The following is a 23847-nucleotide window of genomic DNA, read 5'->3' as shown; positions in this document are numbered from 1 at the left end:
TACATTTTGCGTTGCAGTCATGTGTGCGAGCGCGTAGCAGCTGGAGCCACACAAGGCAGCGCATCCTTTTGACGTATTATGATAAATTCTAATAAAACACAAGACCTACATTATAAAACCTCAGATGTATTTCTGAAATAAACACCTTTAGCTATTTCTCTTACACGCGCGGGTTAGCCAAATGTGGATTTGTGTACCCAGGCCAGAGGAAAGCTCTGTATAGGCTCTGCCCACTATGGTGTGTTAGTTTGTTATAGATGTTTGGTGAGAAAGAGATTAAATGTAGTTGCATTATCCGCGTTAAGAATCTGTACAACTGCAGCAGCGGAGGACTATTATTCTGCCGAGCCGATTTGAGGAGGAGTTGATGACGACACGGGTTGATCTTCAGCTGACCAATCAGCAGAATGGGAAGTTTCATTCCCGCCCACATTTAGAGAAAGAATATTCAAGCTGTTTATTCATTTTTCTATTCCTGAACGAAAAACGAAAAATCGAGCAGAATTCTTGTTTTTTGTGTTTTTGGAAAAAATAAACGTTTTTAAAAAGGAGCCGTTTTCTCATTTTTCAACTTTCAATTTTAAATAAAAAAACAACTGAACGAATGATACACGGATTCAGGTGTAGCCTGAGATGGATTTGTATTTGAGGTACACCACACAACAGAAGTTGTCTAAAAAATGAAAGGATACTGCTGTAGATTTACAGTGTCTGATCTCTCTGCTTGTTTAATTACAAGAACCGTCACAATGCACCATGACCCAACTCGCCCTCCCTGCTTTGTGCTTCTGTTGCGCTTGACATGGAATTTGAAGAAAAGACCAGTATTTCCTCCCGTTTAATTGAAATGCAAACTACATCTGTGGCCGTGCCAGAGAATTGCTAATATTCTTTTTGCTGCAACGATAAAGGCCTTCACTATTTCTATGGCTATCGGCTTGGTCATGTGTGTAATTGCTTGATGCAGTCTCAGACCCTCAAATGCATCAATGTAAATATTAAAGCGAGCGCAGACTTAATAAAACATTGTTCAAACAATACAGGACGGGCATCTCCACGGCTGTCCTTCTGCATCTAGATGGGACCTGTAACACTTTCAGAACATCAACAGTTGTAAATGACGGAGAATGGAATGATTTCAAGAGCACGTAGAAAGAGAAACGTGGGTGGAGAAAGGAGAGAGAGAGGAGAGGGGGCGGAGCCAATAGATCAGTTAGACTTTTATTGGTATTGATTGGAAACAAGGCTACCAAGCAGACGAGCGTCTGTGTGATATCCCACTGTCACCTTGACCTTGGACCAGCAGTAGCCTTGTGACTTCTGACCCTATGACCCCTGACCTCCGATCTCCGTGTGGACAGTGCACAGGGGAATAGCAATGACACCAATAGCTCCCTCCTGTGCAAATGAAAATGGACTTTTCTTCTCTTGAATGCTAAAAATGTGGGTTTAATCCTGTCAATAATGTTACAAACGAACAATTTTTCCCCAGAATAGTCGACGCTGAAATGAATCAACATTTTTGGAGGAAGGGTCCAGGGCCGTGCACTACGAAAGCACTTGAAGGGAGTTGTTGGATGCTAACCGCTTGGCTGTATCGATCGCATGCTTAAAGTGCACGCACACACTCTGAAGAGCATTGAGATTCAGACACAGGGCACACGGAGCTCGTGCACGGCACCGCTGCCCTAATGGTAATTGCTTTCGATCTTCACTCGTACGTCCATGATTTACTGGTTTCTCCCGCAAAATATTTTGGAAATAAAAATGGATCACAATGCGATTTTTTTCTCCATGTCATTTCCTCTAATCCTCTCCGGGATGTTTGGAGCGCAGGTGGAAGATGCCAAGAGGAGAACTTCATTAATTTTACAAAGTAGAAAAGCGGCAGTTAAACGTGATAGTGGATCGTTTGGAGAGGACGCTTGGCTTTGTCCTACGCTGCTCCATCACGGCAGTCTCCTCTGTCTGCGTAAGGGGTGGGGAGAGAAGAAATAGCTCTTTCAGCCCTGTGGCATAATTACTTGAGATGGATTGCAGCAGGAATTGCTTGTCCCTCACTGAACAGTCAGGTGCCATTAATTGCCCTCTAAACACATCATTCAGGGTTGTGTTCAGGACATCTTTGGACTCCTAATAAAGGCAAAGTGGTTGATCAAAGCGATCACAGCTGTAGGTCATCACGAAACGAACTATTGTTTCCAGCTTGTGAAAAATTACACTGTGCTGAAAGGTGTCGATGTGTCCGAAAAATTACGAGGTTTGGACGTGACAGTTGAGTTTGCCTTCGGCCTTAAGAAAGCATATCCTTTAAGAGGATATATTTTATTGTGTGTCTAATAAAATGGATAGTTCTGACTGTAATTTTGTCACGTTTTCTAAATGTTAAAAGGCATTAAAAAATGAAAACACACCTGTCACTGCACATTCTTATTACTTTTTAGGTAAATAGATCATCTTTTTTTTGCACACTAATTTTAGTACCATGGTAAAATGTCTGTACCACAGTAACACCACCACAGTACCCGTGGTAAAGTTAGGGTGAAGCATCTTGTGTCTTTATTACACTTTGACCGATTATTATGCAAATTCATGCCAGAATTGTGGTAACAATGGTGTGCAAGCAGACTCTTTTCTTTCATTTATTTGTATCTCTGTCCTCTTTCGGTCCATCTGTAGCTGACAATTCCTGCTACAGCAGCTCATTAAAGAAGATTCCAATCTTTGTTCAGCCTGTTCTGAGCAGTCTGTTTGTATCCACTTTCCTTTGTAGGCTGCCGATGGTAACTATGTTTACAATCACTGAAAAACAATTCCCAGGTCCATTCGTTTCCAGCGGCCTCTTTTTCTGTCAATATCTCAGACAGTTCGGCTATTTCAATCTCTGTACTTAAGTATGAGATTTTGTCTTCAATGGGCCATTTGAGTTGTACTTCAATTATTGGACAGGTACAGAATGAGGACAGCAGTTCTAAATATTTATGATCACATACAGTAAGTGTTATTTACTGCAATTTAAAAATAAGATCTAATTTTACTCACACCATTTTGATATCATATCAGGAGCGAGCGTTATAGTGTCTCCTTAGAAAAATTGAGTCTAGCATCAATGAAGTGCGCAAAGCATTCAGAGATGCAGTTCATAGTCCCATTAACATGTAATTATTTTATTGGTACAGTCCAAAACCTTACACTCTAAACATGCTGGGTTATTTTAAACCCAACGTTGGGTACAAACCCAAATGTTGGGTAAAATTAACCCAGAAAATGTTTATATTTGACCCAACAATGGATTAAAATAACCCAGCATTTTGGGCTGAAGCAACCCAGAAAAAGTTCATTTAGTTGGATTCGTCCCTTTTTGACCCAGTGTGAGTGTACATGAGACATTTTTGTGACGGCTCAGTTATCCTCTGACCTTGTTTTGGAAAACTCTGTAAAGCCTTGGCTATCTTTCGAAATCCTCGCTGTTGTGGCTTTTCAAATGTATTTTCCGTGATATTTAAAAAAAATTCTACAGTATTGTGTGGTGTACTGAACAATTTAAATTCGTGTAATTTTCAGATTCATTTATTTATTTGTTATTAGGCGTGTTATAAAACATTTTTATAGAATCCTCCAAAGTGAAGTTAAATTGTAACAAGAGTATACTGTATGTGTATATTCAACACATTCTCACTCCCGACTCGTCACGTATTGACGTTCAAGCAGCGCCCCTCGGCGTCACATTTTAACATTCAGAGTACCCCGACCCTTTGGCGTCGTTTTTCGCCGTGCAGGGTAATCCGTTGCTTTCCATGAGAAACCATTGGCATCAACACGCAGATTTGTACTGTCATTATGAAATAATATATTGGGGTGTCATTTTGCAATGATGACATGGGTTTCATTTTTGTTTAACAGCCAGGGTAATTGTGTTTACGTGATGCTATTTAGGTAGTTTGAGCAAGTAAGGTAACAGTTTATTGATATAATATAAAACACAAGATACAAGCAGTCACAGCGTCGTTCAAAAAATACAAAAGTGTACCAAAGTCAAACGATCGATTAGTATGAGGAACAGACGCGAAAGCGATCATCATCCGCCGTACAGTCTCGTGACCGATTGCGTCATTACGTCTGCTTTGGGCCTCCTGATCAACTGCATCATGCTTACGTTCTCATTTATGTTTGAATGGAAACTAACTGCGTGTAAAGTTTAGGTACAGTTTTGGTTTGTAATACTTTTATACTGTCTTTAGGTCTGTTTGTGTAATAAACCTGTCACTGTACTTTTATTAGTGTGTTGAGTTTTATATGGTCGAAAAGTGGTTAGGTTTAGTGCGGGGGTAGGGTTAGGTGCTCCAAATATCTTTGAAATCATAGATATTTATGAAACCAATTATATTTTTACAAATGCAAGGAATAAAACGCGCCTTGGTCTGGAGTGTATGGCAAACAACCCAAAGCAACGGAATACCCCGCTAGTTGAAAAACGATGCCAAAGGGGCACCCTGCGTGCATTAAAAGGCAACGCAGAGGGGCACTGACCGAATGTCAATATGTGATGAGTCGGGAGTGAGAACGACATGGTATATTACGTTTGAGATTGTAAGACTCATTTATTGAATGTTATATATTACTGCTGTCTTACTGAAACCTTGTATCTCCATATTTCATGATTTTGATTTTTTGCCATAAATCATTATTAATAGTCACCCTTTATATTTGTCACTGGGTTTTGCAAATATCCAACCAATAAAAAGTATTAAAAAGTGCTTGTTGACTTTGACAACACAGTATATGCAATCATTGAAAAAGTTCAGTGTTTCTTTCCATTTGCTGAAAAACAATTTGGTTTCAGAAGGGCAGCGACAATATAATTCTACATATTGCACTATTGAACACAGTGTACGAAATGATGTTATAACACAATATTCTGTCATAAATATAACCTGCTTTTTTATTCCAATTAAACTGTCCACAATGAGAGATTTTGAAGCATCTTGTTGAGGATCCACAGATCTGGTAGCCAGCTGAACCGACACCTGTTTGACCTTCCTTTACTCCGAGCATCTGTTTGTTTGAACTGTTTCAACAGCAGAATTAACCAAATGGATCCAGTCCAAGAGTTTATTCCCATAATGTGTTTGTCAAGTTTCCGACAATGACGATACAGCTCATCGTCAGACCTCTCATCAACACACGTGCCTTTGAGTTGGTGTAAAAAGCAGTCACTTCATACTATTTGTCTAATGGACGTTCCATTTTTACACACTAAGGAGAGTTTTTGAGTACTTCTTCATCTCTGCTGAGTGGCTTTCTAATGAATAGCCAATAATATGTGCCGTTTTAATAAATAAACACTGGAATTGGTTCAAACTTTGGGAACTTATCACAAAAAACAAACAGGGCAATTCTGGGGTAAACGTGTTCAACCTTTTTGTGTTTTTAGTGTTTAAAGTGTCAACATTTACAGCTCACGATCAGTTCTTTGTTTCCGATATGTGTGACCTTTTGACTTTGCAATTTCTCTATATCCAAACCATTGCTTCGTTCAAGAATGGTAAAAATGAGCCATGTGGACTTACATGCACTCTGATTACACCTTCATAATGAAGTCATTTTCATTTTTGAGTATGCTTGGCGTAGCTCCAGTTACTCTGGGATGGTTACCAGATGTCCAAAGACATCTCCAAAGACGTATTACTTATTTCATTTGCATGATGTTTTATCTCTGCCTCGCACTGAGAACTTACAAATTTATACTAGTGGAAACTACCCTAATAATAGCAATAATCTAATTTATCTTTACAAACATATTTTTGTCACATAAAACACATTTATGTTGTTATAATAGATATTACTTTGGATATATCAGATATCTTAAATAGAGCAACAAGTTGTATTCAAAAGCAGAACAATTTAGCAGCTAATCTAAACAGACAGTGTTTTATTTGGCAAGCATGGCAAGTGTATTAACAAGAGGTCCAGTGGTGCAAAAAAGGCTCACTTAAATATTTATGTTGGTTTGATTTGGATCACCCCCTAAGGATGAGCCACTGAAAACAAGCAATCTGTGAATAGCTGAAGGCAAAGTAGTGGGAAGGTCAGACCTATGGACTTTTCTTTACATGAAAACCCGCCCATCAAAAGGAAGGACAGAAGGAGATATATTCTCCATCTGAGAGCAGAAATCTCAGCTTTGGAGGGCTATAGATTGCCCCTCCCTCCCTTTTCTGTTGTTTCAGACATCTTTCCTCATTTTACTGGGATCAAAAATCCATTTTGGATCATCCATTCAATATTAAATCTGGCAGGTGCTTGTATACACAACAAACTCAATTTGCGCTAAGGTTTTGAAGTCTTTCGCAGCAGTATCAGTGGCCAGCATCAAAGACCTGCTGTTTCAGGTTTAATACCATAGCAAAAAGGTTTTGTATCTTCTTGTCAAGTTTCGGCAATACGTAATCTTCTCTAACTCTCCTTCTAGGGGATTTGTTTTTATATTTCTTACCAGTGGTGTCAGAATGTTTTATGTCATTTAGGTTTATTTAGTTATATGTTATATGATGTTGAATGATGTTGAAATGTTTTTATTTAGATTTGTTCGCACAGTGATGCGATATGGTGGAATTTACAAAGAGGAATTACAAATACATCTTAAAAGACATTCCATTTTAATTGAAATAATCAAAATGTAAATCTATATTGTTTAGTTAAAACGTTCTATAAAGAATACATAATAAAATGTCTAAATATACATAGTGTATAAATATAATCTAAAGAAATTGCTATGAAATCGATTAATTGCAATTAATCGATTCCAAAATACAGTATATGTTTTTGTTATATAATATGTGTGGGTGGTGTGTGTATATGTATATACTGTATAAATGCACATGCATAAATATTTACACAAATATATATTAATTGTATACATTTTTTAAATGTAATTTACACTATGTATAAATATAAATATGTAATACTCAAAGTTCTTAAATATATACATGTATGTTTGTTTATTTATATATACATATAAATATACATGCCACTCACACATATATTACATAAACACAAACATTTATTTTGGAATCGATCAATCAGGATTAATCGATTTCACAGCACTAAAATAAATATAATATAATATCTGAAATACAATGGCTAAACAATCAATTGTGTCATCGTTCACAGATGAATTGATAAAATGATGGAACGGATTCCTCTCGTTCCAGTTTTAAGAAGTTCATTTCAAATCCCGTAATCAATGACTTGAACCCATAGATTCCCATGACAACTCCCGCCAGAAGACACAAGGCTTTGTCTCTCATTTCCCCATGGTTACGCAGTCAATGAGCCCGGAAACATAGCAACGGAAACCGAGCCCTCTGTGCCTAATGGAAAATTCTCAGTCCCACCAAAGGGGTCCTTGAGGGAAAGGCAGGGACATGCCTGATTACTTTTGTGTCAGATTTAGTATAGCTACTTCAGTATCTGAATACTACAAAAAAGAAAAATGTTGAGTTAGAGGAAAACAAAGTGGTATCAAAGCATCTTTGGAAAATGCCCATTAAAGAGGCTTAATGAAATGTAATGTAATTACAATCCAGCAATTACACAGTAAAGCCCAGACATAATCGATAGGCCATCAGACAACAGGTCACAATGTCAGAGGTCAAGTGTCGTAGGTCATTGCTAGTTTGGTAAGGCCTAGTTGGTATAGTTGTATGTGTGTGTGTGTTTGTTCAGTACAAGAGATGATGCTGATTCTGAGCTCAGATAAATATTGGGCTGAACAATGAGCCTAGAGAGATACAGCTCTGAATAGATTATCTCTGCCACATGTGGTAGGGTGCAATCTATTGATTGGGTTACAGCGCTATTTTAGCCCAGTGTAAAGGACCTTTAAATGATTTTAGGTGTGGTTCCTTCAAATGAAACAGCTAGACTTGAAAGTGCAATATTACCTCACAACAGAAGGGACCAATAATGAAATTACAGTTTAGATTAGGGCTTCTATCTGATATGTGTATAAAGTGAAGGTTTTGATCCGTCTGGGAATGTGTTTAAACGTATAACTGAGGCCTTCACAAGTTTTTTTCATTTACTTCTGAAACAGTGAAGAGCAAAAGCAAAGAAAGCACTGTCATTATTAAACTTCAGGAATGGGGTTGATACATGAAATACTCACAATATACTCACAATGATTTTCCTTTAGATATAAAATGATGCAGCAAAGTAAATATTGTGATGATTTTAATAAGCGCTTTTATTTGGTCGTTAGGCTTCTAATGGCTGTCTCATTAGATTGGGAGTGTCTCTATCAACTTCCTATTTCACTTCACCAACCAGGAAGTCAGCTATTTCTGAGGCTGTCAACAAATCTTATTTAATAATTTGCTGCCATCATTCTTCATGCAAATAAAAAATAGGTGATTGCTACTATATAGGTTTTTTATTATTAAATTATGACATATAAATTATATTTAACATTTAATATTTTACAATTTGTTGGCATCATAGGTCAAAACGATCAAGGAAGAATTCTTAATGCACAAGAATAAAAATAGCTGTTTGCTTTTCTATATTTATTGTTATTATTAAATGACAAACTATTAATAATAATATTTAATATTACTGCTGGCCTTCTGGAACCTTGTATCTCCATATTTTGTGATTTATTTATTTTTTTGCCACGAATCATTATTATTAGTCACCCTTAATGTTTGTCATGGGTTTTTTAAGTGCTTGTCAACATTGACAGCATAGTATTTAATAGTTTAAAAAATGCAGTGTTTTTTTCCATTTCCTGAAAACAGTGAATTTGGACATCCAAGGTTTCGGAAGGATAGTGGTGATTTTAAAAAATGTCAATAAAATACTTATAAATTTTTAAAAATATGATTATATAAAATTTGTACTTATCATTTTTCAATTAATAAAAACAGCGTGGATAACATATTATTTCAAAATACTTTTATTTATTGTTTTCATGTTATTTTTAAATTTATTTTTACTCTATTTTATGTACATTTTTTACAGCTTTTAAATCTAAAGCAACAATAGTGGTTTGATTAACTGATCTTTACTGAAAATCAACACTATTTATTTTTTAATTAATTTTTATTATTTTATTGTATATTTTTCATGATATTAATATATTGTATTGATAATATATTACTGTTATTTATATTAATATTATTATTTTATTTGTTTTTATTATGTTTTCATTAACGTTTTCAACTTTTCTCTGCTTTCATTTTAAAACTCACCATCATGTTTAAATCGTGAATATTATGGGATGATCACAGCTGAAGGTCCTGTATGTGCCATAACTACAGGAACAACTCGTTTGGGGGCATGGTGAGTGAATTACCACCATATTTCCCTGCGCCTCCATAAGCACTCTGAGCAGGCTATGGCCCATCAGCACACTCCTGCCGCTACCAGCATGTCCTACCATTTGTAGCCACGCTACACCTCTGCCTGCTCTGATCCGTGACCCTCTCCGGCACGCTAGAAAAGGATCATCCGAACGGAGAGCAGGCGTGCGAGTAGTACATCATCTGCCCCATCCTGTGTTAAAGCACCCCCTACCCCACCCCGCTCCTCAGCTCCCAGTGTTTCTGTGAAATATGTGCAACTTCCTATTTAAATTAGGAGCTCCTGAACCATGAAGAACACCACAGGTATCAGTGGAGGAGGCAGCCGGCTACGACAGCGGCCTGCGCCAAGCAGCTCGCACTCCACAGACACACAGGCATTGGGCTGTGACATATTAAAAGCAGGGAAAATAAATTACCTTCTCTCTGATGACTTATGTGTCTTCAGACTCTGCGCTGCTCATTGGGGAAATCTCCTCTTTTTTGGGGGAGCGGTTCAGCTGATTTCCCCCCCTGCAGTTAATTGCAGGTTTTTGTGTGCTGCATATCATCCGCTGGTTTAACAGAGTAAAGCTGGTCAAGAAAACATTCAGCTGAATTGGAACAATCAGTCAGAGAACTTATGTGCTATTTTTCAAAACAGGATATAATATATATATAGGATATAAAATATCTTCTTTTTTGTTCAACAGAGCAAAATAATATGATAAAGTAATTTGTCCTACTATGGTAGTCGAGCCCAGTCTCATGAATTGCTTATAAATAACACGCGCGTTACATCATCGTGAAATACGTAAGCCAAAGTTAGATTTTGCGTGCATATGATACGCCTATTTTTGCGTGCATATGATATGCCAATTTAGCGCGCGTGCATATTAACCGGCAATTTGTCTTATTAACCTGTCCCCTAACCCAAACCCTAAACCTAATGTTAGCGTGCGTGCATATTATAACCTCTACCCAAACCCTAAACCTAACAGTATTATTTTAATTATTTCAGTGTTTCCTCTTCATGTACGTTTCAAAATGGCTGCTCTCCAGCGAGGTGCACGCAAACATTGGCGTATCATATACACGATAGTGCAACAGCGTGTTATTTATATGCAACTCATGAGACCGGGTTGGGTAGTCAATGGGGTCCAAGAACTGTTTGGTTATAAGCATTCCTCCAAATATCTTTCTCTGTGTTCATTACAACAACGAAATTAATACAGATTTGGAACAACTCGAAGGTGAGTAAATGATGACAGAATTTTTATTTTGGGGTGAACTATTCCTATAAGAGGCCTGTTCCAAAAGGTACTGTAGTTTACCTTCTATCATTCATGTATCTCAATTGGTGAAGAAATTCCATTAGCAGTGTAAAGGTCATGGGTTTGACCACAATGGAACACACAAATTGATGAAAGGTCTACCCTGAATGCATTTTAAGTCACTTTGGCTAAAGCGTATAAAATAAATGTTGATTATAAAATGTACTATTGATTAAACTATTGATTAAAAAACTTCACTGTAATTAAAATGAAATACTTTACCCCAGTGCGCTGTGTATTTTTATGGTTTATTAGCATCCCTGTTGAAAAAACCAGCATATGTACAGTATGTTTTGATGCTGGTTTGACTAGCTTGGACCAGCTAAGGACCAGCACAAACCAGCATCAAAACATACCAAACCTGCATATGCTGCTTTTTTCAACATGGATTATACCGGCAATTTAGCAACATGCTAAAGTAGCACACTATAGAGGGCATTTAGAATATTAAGAGTTAAAATATTGTCCTAGAAGTTAGTTTCCTAAATAGGCAGTGTGGACAAGGTAGCTTACTAGGTTTTAAAACATAGGCTAGGTTTCTTCTGTAAAATGAGAGTGCTTGTAGGGTATGTGAGCCCAGTCTCACGAAATGCATATAAATAACATGCGCGTTGCAATATCGTGAAATACGTACGCCAAAGTTAGATTTTGCGTGCATATGATACGGCTATTTTTGCGTGCATATGATACGCCAATTTAGCACGAGTGCATATTAACCGGCAATTTGTCTTATTAATCTGTCCCCTAACCCAAAACTAACAGTATTATTTTAATTATTTCAGTGTTTCCTCTTCATGTACGTTTCAAAATGGCTGCTCTCCAGCGAGGTGCACGCAAACATTAACGTATCATATGCACGCAAAATCTAACTTTGGCGTACATATTACACAATAATGCAACAGCGTGTTATTTATACGCAATTCATGAGACTGGGTTGGGTATGTACATATTTACGCAACGTTTTTCATTTCAGTGTCCATTTGTGTGTACGCAATGTCTACATCAAGCCCCGCCAGATCTAAATCCAACTGAATTACAGATATATACAGAAGATATTACTGTTACTCCGAGAAAATAAACTATGTAGTGTATCTGTGTCAATTACTGAGTAATTGCAACATAATTGTTCTGAAAACAGGTGAAACCATTATCTACTTTTTAAATACGGACATCCTGTTTACAGTTGCTCAGGTTGTTTATTCGCCTGTTTGCCTGTTGTGACATGTTTTACGCATCAGCAGAAACTCTCTCATTACTGTAATGAGAATCTTTCAGTGTCACATGGTGAAGAGATGACTGAGCCAAGTGCAAACAAATAACTTCTAATGTACGTACTAAGTTACACAGTAAACAAAAAAAAGAAGGAAAATCTATATGAAAGTAATGAGCCCATGCTGCCTGCACTTGTGTAAACACCAGGGCTGTTGACAAACTGAATCCAGTGTCTGATTCAATAAAGAGAGCCATTACATTGCTTTGGACCCACAATCACATAAACCTTCAATACAAAAGAGGTCAAGGAAGACTCTTGAGGTTAATCTAGACCTTACAAACATTACTTGTCACTTGCTCATTTGTTTATCGGATGCCAGGCTTTTTTATGCTTTATATTACATATATAATGTTTTTTTTTGTTTCAAATTATGAAAAAATATATATTATGTCATTTTGTAGAATCACAAAATATGTGAAGAGGCCCTTTGATTCTAAAAACTGAACACTGAGGATTCAGCATACTTCATGGATAGTAGGAGTATTTAGAAGAGAATAGTCTGTTCTCAGTCTCTCACGCTCACTCTCTCTCTCCTTAAGAGGCATAAGATGTTCAAAAGGCATAACAGAGGGAGGGCTGGCTATTCTAAGGTATCAAACAGACTCCTGGTGACTTTGATCAGTGGTATCTTATTCAATGCGAAATTACGGCACGGCGCTTCTCGACTTTAAGACATACTGGTGAGATGGAAACATATAATAATATACACAAAACCAGGCAAAGAATGAAAGAAGTCTTTTGTCAGTACTTTGATTACTGTGACTCCTGAACAGGCTCTTACAATTACTACAACACAAGAACAGGCGAGAGTGTGGAATGAAACGATAGAGGGAAGAAGTGAGAGAGTCAGACTGCTGCGCTGAGCGCACGTCATTAGACATGCAATATCGTGACTATACTGTATACTTGCTAGTTAGAGGGAATTTATTTGGTTCCTTCCAGATTAGAGACACTGTTCTGGTCACATGACAGTTAGAAACAGTGTTTTCTGTGAAAAAAATCAATGGAAAAGAAATTAAAATCCAAAAGTTGAAGAAAGAATTTTGCATGCAATCACTCTTTCGCAGTTGTGAACCCATCGCAATGTTAAACAATATTATGTATTATGTAGGCTAACAGCATATATGAGAGGAATACAATCACAATATAGTCACAGCTGAAGGACTTTATCTTACTATGGTGTCAGTTCTTCCACCTCCCTCACAGTGAAATCGAAACTGATTTTTTTTATAGAATAATGTAGTGTTTTATAAATAAATGATCTGTGCACATCAATATTTTTGAAAAAATTAATGTGCCCTCATAATATTTAATAAAAATGTTAAGCTTCTCCTCCCATTGAAATGACATCATTTTTTATGCCAATAAACCAATATAACGTACAAAACTATTGAGAACAATGTAGAGAGTTAGACTTCACAAAAATCATAATCATACAAGGAAGAAAAAACAACAACAAAAAGTAACAAATAAACAAAAAATAAAATAACATAACGTAAGCCAGAGGTGGGAATTATACAATATTAAACACTGAGAGCAATTTTTGACTTTTGAATGATTTTTTTGTTTTTTATGTCCACCAAGGACAAAACACAGGCATTAAAATCAACCCCAAAAAATAGTAGATTTTTACCCAAAATTTGCATTTGTGAATAAAAAATGTACCAAGCATGATAAAAAGATGAACAATATATTGAATACTAGAGTTAGAATAATGATAAAAGAAGATAATATCAAACGTATTATTGAAATGACATCTTTCTGTCACAAGTAATGGTGGGCGGGGCTATCAGAGTCTACCTGGGAAAAGGTCGCAGAAACAATCCAATCAGTTCTCTGTGGATGAAAACAAGTCCCGCCCTACATTTTTCTCATTTCAGAAGCTGTTGTACTCTGATATATCATCACGATAAGGAGAAGAGGACAATTGCAACTTCCGTTTCTTGTCGACTTTAATTTAACGAAATACCCTCCTTTGGGAACATTTATAGCCAGTTTCCTTTTCCAAACTTTATGGATATTTAAACAATAATTGTTATAGAAGCCCTCATGAGATTATGCAAATAATTAAATTTTCACAAAATAATAATTACTCATAAAATGAGATTAATATCAGCTATTCAACACTGATAATATAACATTTTTATATTTCTCTCAAAAGATTATGAAAGAGTAATATTAAGAGAAATGTTGAGAAAACTGATAATTCATAATAAGAGACAACATATTTTATCATAGTTTTTTGTTTTAAATATATATTTCATATATATTTAATCTAAAGGTAAATAATGTTATTTACAGTAGATAAAAAGGTATTGTATATGTAATTTAACAAGTTAGGGAAATGATATGATAACAACTAAAAAGAAAATTTGGGAGTTGTACAGGCAGTGTACACAGTACAGTAAAATAATGATGTCACAGATCTACACCTGACTGTCACAGAAACCATAATGATGGTGGGCGGAATTTAGAGTAAAGCAGATGTGCAATGTAACATTGAAGCTCTCGGTTTCTCTTTTGAGGTTGGAAAAGGTGAGCAATTTAATGTTGCATTGGGTTTAAAATAAGTGGTTGTGTGTAAAGTGTATGCATAAGTGTAAGATTGTATTCATATGTTATGCACCAATGAAAATAAAGTGATTTGATTTAAGAGCACTAATTAGATTTTGCACCATGCTGATTATAACTGGTTCCTGCATCCGTCATTAAATTCCAGAACTGTCACTCCTGGCATGGGAAACATGAATGTGTATTTTATGAACTTCTCCGGAAATGAAATCGTTGCTCTCCAAAATTCACCTGCTCTATAACCTTTACCTTGTTAACTTTGAGGCATTGCTCTTCTCTTTTGACAGGAAAGTGGAGAACAAATGTCACTCTCTTGAGTGAGTTTGCAAGTGGTACAGCGTGTGTGTGTGTGTTTGTGTGTATGTCAGGAAATGTGTGTTTGCTAGTGAAAGCTCTGAAACTTTGGGAATTCTTGAGGGGCGCAGGTTTCGCGGCTGCACATTCAATAAAAGGATTTCACGTGTGATAAGGCCCCGCACCTCCATTTGGTCCCGGGGAGCTGGGCCATCTCCCCCGCGCTCATCCCTATGTCCGTCAGAGTTGGGAAATCCATTGTCGGAATTATGGGGAGCGGTTCAATAATTCAGATTAGTGCTCATGTTTATTAATGCTCTACATCTGTGCAAACAACGTGTCAAGCAGAGAGTTTATTGTAATTGCCAGAGCAAACAAAACCCGAAAGAAGCAATTTCCAGTTACAATGTACCGTGCCAAGTAATGAGGCTATTGGCATTCCTGTCCAGTCATACTCGCTGCAGTCTTTCCATCACTTCAACATTCAGCCAGATAGATATTTTTATAAAGAATTAACGTGCTGGCTAACATGTTAGACCACAAGAGAAACAAGAGTGATCAAAGATAATCATTGCTCCCTGCATCCACCTTAAGATTTTGCTAGTTTCTGTTGACCATGACTTATTTCAAGTTTTCATATAGGGAATTGTTTTAATATCTGCTCGGTCAGCGCTAAGATTCATTCACCTTCTGAACCAACTATTTTTACTGAATTAAGTAAATATAAAGAGATGTAAAAGAAAAAAGAAGTGTCGAGGGTGTGCAAATTTTTGAGTTTCAAAGTATGATGCCTCTGGAAACAGTTGAAGATCCTGGAAGAATAATGCTACTTCTGATGAAGTGAATTTTGTTAGTAACGGCCTTTCCTTTGCACAACACAAAACAAGATATTTTGAAGAATGCATTGGACCCAATTGACTTTTTTCACATCCTTTTACTCCAGGTGTTTATATAAAACACATTAACTGTATGTAAAACTTGCATTGTATGCTGTTTTTTTTTCCATATGGCCCTTGATTATAAATCATTGCTAACCACAGACCTTGTTTGACTCATAAATGGAAAACTTCAATACAAAAAACTCAATATTCATCCTGCTGGATCTCTCTTGACACAGTTAATCATCAGATACTCTTGGCTAGCCTCTCATCACTGGGGATCACTGCAACTCCACTCCACTGGTCTGAATCTTACCTCTCAGGTAGATCCTTGAGGGTATCATGGAACGGAGAGCTGTCACATCACATGGTCACCGGGGTTGAAGCAGCTTGGCTAGACTTCCCGGAGTCCTCTCTCATCATCTCTCTCCACTTGTTACCAGATGCTGTATGCAGCACGTTTAAGTCACAGCTTCTTGTGTGCTATACGACCACTCGCTTTGCACTGGCATCTAGAACCCTGCGGTCCTCAAATGAGCGGTGCCTTGTGGCTTCACTTTTGATGGTTGATCTTCCCAACTCTGTCTGGTCTGATGTGAATAAATTTATTAAATGAATCAATCAACCAATCAATGAATGAATCAATGAATAACATATGTAATACATTATTGTACAAAAAACATTCTGCATTTGAAAACTATTGGATTCACCGAATGGACCTGAATGAAACTCTATAGTCTAAGAATCTCTCATGTTGTTGATGTTGATAAACATACTGTGGCTGCAGTTCTACCTAAGGGCTGGCTGTGTTTATAGCATCACTATGGCAATGGATACCAGCATTTGTCACTGCCACATGTGCACCGTCAGCTACAGTGCAGGTGCCATTAATCAAAGAAACATGCACGTTATTCACATATCAGGAGGTGGTGAGAGAGGCAGAGAACAGCTGACAAGTGTGTTTGTTGGTTGTTTAGATCCAAGATCAAGCTGGAATGATATTCTGAATGATATTCTGTTTAGGACACTTGAGATGTTAAAGGGGATGTATAAATGTCAAGTTTTGAGGTTAATATCGTAATCAAGTTATTATTCAAAACATTGAATATTTACTTTTTTGTGCCATCAGTTTATAATTCATATTGAAAAGGAATACTATTTATTGAAAAATAATTAAAATTCTGGCATCAGTGCCAAAATGGTCAACCAACAAATTGAAACACAATGTACCATTTTTGAAGCAATTCAATAGCAAAACTCTGTGATCTGTGATCACACATCTGATTTATATTACATATCAATAATAATGGAACAAAGCTTGCAACTACAAAACAGCAATGTAAATAACGTCTCGGTTACAACTGTAACCTCCATTCCCTGATGGAGGGAACGAGACGTTGTGTTGAGAGACAGACTGAGGTTTGATCTTGAGAACCTATCATCTCCAAAATTTAAAATGCCAATGGGCTTGGTGAATGGCACCCGCATGCCAGTCCCCGCCCCATGCATACGGGTATAAAAGGAAGATGGCGGCGGTCATTCATTCACCCTTTGGGCTGAGGAACCTGAGAGGTATCTCCCGGTCACTGCAGCGGGTCGGCGAAGCATTGTGGCATGAAGACACAACATCTCGTTCCCTCCATCAGGGTACGGAGGTTACAGTCGTAACCGAGACATTTCCCTTCAGTCGGTCTCTCGATGTTGTGTTGACGCCACTTATAAGCGTATAGACGCCTAGTGGCGGGGGCTATATCTAGCCTGCAGGACAGTCTCTCTGACCGCCGGTGGCAAGCCACTCAAGGTCTCCTCGTCCCGTCCAGGGGCCAGACATGGAGATTCCAGAGGCCTGGCTTGGGGTACCACACCGTGCCCTTCCCCTGCGACAGAAGGTCCTTCGTCAGGGGAATCGGCCGGGGGGGACTGTCGTCCTGACCTTGCACAGGAGCTGTGTGCTAAGGCATCCATCCCGAGGGGTCCCTCGGGCAGGGAGTACCAAAGCGGGCAATGGGTGGAGTCCGGAGAGGCAAACAGGTCCAACTGCGCCTGGCTGAACCGCTCCCATATGAGCCGGACTGCGCGGGGAAGGAGTCGCCATTCTCCGCCGGGCGTCCCCTGACGAGAGAGCGCATCGGCTGTCTGGTTCAGGTTGCCCGGGATGAAGGTGGCTCGCAGGGCGTCAGGCGAGTTGTAACATCTGCCTTGAGCATATACCGCCTTGGTGATTGATGTACGCCACGGCAGCCATGCTGTCCGACCGGACCAGCAAGTGTTTGTCCTGCACGAGGGGCCGGAGCCTCCTCAGTGCCAAAAGGACAGCCAGTAACTCTAGGCAGTTGATGTGCCATCGCAGCCGGGGACCCGTCCACTGCCCCAATACTGCGTGCCCATTACACACGGCACCCCACCCCTGCAGGGAGGCGTCTGTCGTCACCACGACGTGCCTCAAAACCTGCCCGAGCGGAACCCCCGCTCGGAGAAAGGCCAGATCTGACCAGGGGTTGAGGGTGCGAAGACACTGAGGCGTTACCGTAATGCGCCTGGTGCCTGTGTGCCACGCCGTCCAGGGAACACGACTCTGAAGCCAGTGCTGAAGCGGCCGCATGTGCATCAATCCAAGAGGGATTACCCCTGTCAAGGGCGCCATGTGCCCCAGGAGCCTCTGAAAATGTTTCAGCGGGACTGCTGGAGTCCGCCTGACCAATTTCAGACAGTTCAGCACCGACTGCGCACGCTCATTGGTGAGAAGCGCTGACATACGGACAGAGTCTAGTTCCATACCAATATAAGAAGAGCTCTGCGCTGGGGAGAGCTTGCTCTTTTCTCAGTTGACCCATAGGCCCAGACGGTCTAGGTGCCGGAGCACGAGGTCCCTGTGCGTACACAACACATCTCGCGAGTGTGCCAAGATAAGCCAGTCGTAGAGATAGTTGAGTATCCGCACACCTTGCTCCCTGAGGGGCGCTAAGGCGGCCTCTATGAGTTTGGTAAAACCCAGAGGAGACAGGGCCAGACTGAAGGGCAGGACATTGTACTGATACGCTCTTCCCTCAAACACGAACCGCAGGAACGGTCGGTGTCGAGGGAGGATGGAGACGTGAAAGTACGCGTCCTTCAGGTCGATTGCCACGAACCAATCTTGGTGACGAACTGAGCCCAAGATGCACTTCTGCGTCAGCATCCTGAACGGCAGCTTGTGTAGGTGCTTGTTCAGGAGGTGCAGATCCAGAATGGGGTGCAGCCCCCCACCTTTTTGGGCACTATGAAGTACGGGCTGTAAAACCCGGAAGACATCTCGGTTCGAAGGACGGGTTCGATCGCACCTTTCGCCAGAAGGGCAGCAACCTCGTCCCGAAGCACGGGGACGGTCTCCCCTTGAACCGAGGTGTGGAGAATGCCCCGAAACTTGGGTGGTCGCCTGGCGAACTGGATCGCATAACCGAGACGGATCATCCTCTCTAGCCAGCGTGACAGGCTGGTTTACTCTTGCCAGAACCAGAGGGACGATCTGCTTCACCGTGCAGTGGGAGGCTGGTTCGGTGGCTGACAGAGCGATCACCTCGCACGGGGCGGAACCCCGGGGAGGTCGACGGCTCTGTTGACTTATCTGCTTGTTGTAGCTGACCGACGCAACATCCGGTGGAGGTTGCGACCAGCAGCTTGGTCCGTCCAAGACACCGTCGAGTCGAGGGTGCTGTGGAGGAAGGAAACCCAGGGAAAAACTCTCTCTTTGTGAGAATGTGGGAAAGGTTGAGCCACAGATGCCTCTCTTGGACCATGAGTGTGGACATCAACCAACCCAAGGCACGTGCCGTGGCTTTCGTCACCCGGAGCGCGAGGTCAGTGGCAGTGCGTAACTCGCTCATGCGAGTTAGGTCGGCCTTCCCATCGTCCTGGTCCTGGAGGGCTTTGACCTCGCCATAGCGTGGAGGGCAGAAGCGGCCTGTCCAGCAGCATTGTAAGCCTTTGACAAGAGTGTCGAAGAAAGCTTACAAGCTTTGGACGGAAGTCTAGGTCGACCCCTCCAGGTGGCAGCTGTCTGCAGGCACAGGCGCATCGCGACTGCAAGCTCCACTTGGGAGATGTCGACATAGTCCCCCCACCATCCAGGGAAGTAACAGCCACCGAGCCCGCTAGCCTGCAACGAGCCGAGAACGGTGCATTCCAGGACTTAGTGAGCTCCTCATGCACCTCCGGGAAGAATGGCACCGGGGCATCATGTGGCTTTTGACCACACTCCGACCCCAGAAACCACAAATCCAGCTGTATCGGCTGCCCGGGCAAGCATGGCTGACATGTCAGCGTTGGCCTCAACTTGAGCTCGACCGCCCGGGGGTGGGAGCTCAGAGAGGTCTTCCACATCTGATGCCAGGAGGTAGCTGTCCGATGCAATGACAGAGAGTTCGTCCTCATCTCTCAGAGGAGTCTGCCCGCTATGGGACGGTCTACCACCGCCCATAGGGGACGAGCCAGGTGAGCGTGCTGGGGTGGTCAGTGAAGCAGAAGCTGACGGAACGACATCCATAGGAACCCCCAAATCACCCCAGCTGCTCGCCGAAGCGGCAGTCGAACTCGCTTGGGAAGCAGACGGGGTGGAGGCAGCGCTCACAAAGAAAGTAGCCAGCAAAGACCACAACACCTTAATCGCCATGTTCTCGCAGACAGAACATGCCGGATCGACAAACCCTGCCTCAGCATGCTTGACCCCCAAGCATGTGACGCAGGTGTCGTGCCCGTCTGACTCAGGGATGAGTCTGTCACACCCAAGGACACAGCTGCGAGACATGCTCGCAACTGTGAGAAATTTGCTCTTTTTTTGGTCTGTAACTCGCTGCCGAGACACCCAGGGGAAGTCTGCTCTGCGTCGTAAATCCAGCAGTATCGTGAAGAGTCTCGAAGAGATAATTTTTGACAATCATATGCCACGCAGGTTCCGAAGAACAAAGGATGAATGAATGACCGCTGCCATCTTCCTTTTATACCCGTATGCACGGGGCGGGGACTGGCGTGCGTGTGCCATTCACCAAACCCATTGGTGTTTTAAAATTCCTCTCGGAGATGATAGGTTCTCAAGATCAAACCCCAGTCTGTCTCTGAGACCGACTGAAGGGAAACATAAAGTTATATAAAGGTACCCACAACTAAGGATTGTTAATCTAAATGGCTTTAACACTTGTGTGGTGTTAAACGACCCGTTTTCAATATTTACTAAAAATGATGTCTGTTTTTAAAGATTAATATTTATTTACGATAAATGTTTTTACCCGTGATATATATTTTTTACACGAAAACAAAGAGAAGCTGTTTTTTTTTCATAAAACTGATATAAAGGAATAATTCACCTTCAAAATGTTAATTCTGTCATCATTTACTCGCCTTGTTGTCATTTCAAACCTGCGTGATTTTCATTCTTCTGCAAAACACAAAAGAAGATATTTTGAAAAAGGTTGGTTACCAAAAACTGTTGGTCCCCATTTACCTCTATTGTATGGACACAAAACCAATGCAAGTCAATGAGGACCAACGGTTTTCTGTTACAAACATCTTTTCAAAATATCTTCTTTTGTGTTTTGCATAAGAAAGAAAGTCATACAGGTTTGAAATGAGGCAGAGGTCGCATTTTTGGGGGTTTTAATCTTGTAACTCGTCACTTTGTGAATTTCCAACAATGCACAATGTTAAATGTTGCTGTTTGCATCATTTAGCACTTTTTAATTTAGCAAAGACGACACAGATGATTCATGGACAGTCACAAGTATGATGTCAGCATATGATGACAATGATGTGAAAAAACGTGAAAAAACATTTTTTAACCTGAAATGTGGGCTCGTACTTTGTTTAAAATCAATGCTACTTTAGTATTTTTTATTCATTGTAGCATTGTAGCAATGAATTGCTGAATTGCACAAATGCAATTGATGTCAGATGATGTCAGCATATTGTACATCCATAGTGGCCTTAAAAAGTATTTTGACACTTGAGTCACAATTAAAAATGAATTGAAAATGTTAAAATATTTCTAGTCCTTGTTTTAGAACTAACTTTGCTTTTATCTTCCACATGTTATTTCATAAATTATGGACGTTTATCATGTTTCACATTTTCCCAAGTTTGAGACCCTTGAAAAAAACATTTTTTTAACCTGAAATGTGGGCTCGTACTTTATTTAAAATCAATGCCACTTAGTATTTTTTATTCATTGTAGCATTTGTAGCAATGAATTGCACAGATGATTCATGGACAGTCACAAGTATAATGTCAGCATATGATGACAATGATGTGATGCAAGTCATTCTTTCTGCGTGCAGACTATAACCAAATCACATGGTTATGACAAAGGTTTCCATTGTTGGTGGAGATGTCATGAAGCTTTGTCATTGTATCACCTCACCTAGGTGTGCCATTATCTTTGCATAAATGCGCACCTTGTCATTATTTATGCTTTAATTAGCATGGTGCTTAATTACATTTACATTAATCAAGGAGACAGAGGGGGTGCACGGGGAACACTTTACACATGTTAAATACACTGCAGTTTATTAGCCACAGGATTTGCAGGCCACATACATCACTGTAATTTGTTGATTAGATATGGCTGATTAGATATGGCCACTGAATGAGACTTCCATCACAGGCGTGGCCTTGCCCAACACTTGCTATAGAGCACAACAACTTTTCTGACACACATGCATCATATGACCCTGGATATATTACTGTATAGGGGTGATCTGGGAATTTTCAACGGCTATCAGATTCCATCGGATACTCTGTCTGATCTGCAAGAAGGTGCGTTTGAATTACACGAATGGAGTATGTGTGGCTGTATGTGTGCGGATCTGGCCCTGTTAGTGTGTAGTGCAGATAGCTGACTGTGTGTGCTCCCCTGCGGGCCAGTGCAAGCAGAGGGAGACGCCCGGATGGGCTCAGTTTAATTAAACCTGTATTAATGGAGGCTGCCGTGTACTGAGGAAGGTCAGTCCCTACGGAGAGGTGACTCTGAACATACGCACACACACACATATACGTGTTTACTTATCTGAAAAGGAATATACCACAGTGTAATTGCTATTAAGTAACCCTTAATTTTAGAATAATTTTCCTTAAAAATGAATTGAAAATGTTAAAATATTTCTAGTCCTTGTTTTAGAACTAACTTTGCTTTTATCTTCCACGTGTTATTTTATAAATGATGGAAGTTTATCATGTTTCACATTTTCCCAAGTTTGAGACCCTTGAAAAAAACATTTTTTTAACCTGAAATGTGGGCTCGTACTTTGTTTAAAATCAATGCTACTTTAGTATTTTTTATTCATTGTAATGACATTTGTGCATTTTTTTCACAGTGTTCAAAGAAAATTTGACTAAAAGGATTAAGGATAAAAAGTCACAGCAAAATATTTGTTAATAAAGGTTTGCTTTCCTACATTCTTCAAAATTTCTTCTTTTTTTACTGTGGTAGTCAATGGTGGCCAAGAACTGTTTGGTTATAAGCAGTCTTCCAAATATCTTTCTATGTGTTCATGAGAACAAATAAATTAATACAGATTACAAACAACTTGAGGGTGAGTAAATTTCCATTTATCATTTGTGTCTATAGTTTTCTTTTTCTTACACATATTACGTCTTGATGGGGGGCTTTGTACATGCAGTTCCAGACTCAGCTTAACGCTTTGAGTTTTATTGACAGCGGACTCTATTGTCTCTGTTAAACGTGATAAGTGTTCTCCTCAGACTCTTTTTATGATGTAGTAAAACACAATTCTGACCGACCACCATGATGGACACAAAACCTTACGGTGTACAGAAAACATAGTTTCAGGGCAGGAATCCTATAATTAACCCACATAAACCTACTGCACTTCCCTCAGTAAACTAATCATTTACTACCAGCTTAAATCATTCTCCAGAATGATGCCTGTGTCATTATGTGGCAAAACCCAAAACATAAGAATATACGAGAAATTGAGGTGTATATTGAAGGAAATCCATGTGCTTTTCTTTTCAATGTTTTTTCTCCACTTCTTTCAGAGAAAGGGAAAATTGACTGCAATGGCTGTATGACATCTCGTGTATTCACTTGTTGTTCATGGCGTTAACCTCCGATCACAATGCAGTAGATGAGCGATGGCAGACAAGCTGCATCATGTTATCAATTCACG

The sequence above is a fragment of the Triplophysa rosa genome, linkage group LG7 (assembly GCF_024868665.1).
Source record: "Triplophysa rosa linkage group LG7, Trosa_1v2, whole genome shotgun sequence".
Lineage (NCBI taxonomy): Eukaryota > Metazoa > Chordata > Actinopteri > Cypriniformes > Nemacheilidae > Triplophysa > Triplophysa rosa.
The sequence above is the reverse complement of the archived record's forward strand: the minus strand, read 5'-3'. Positions refer to the sequence as shown.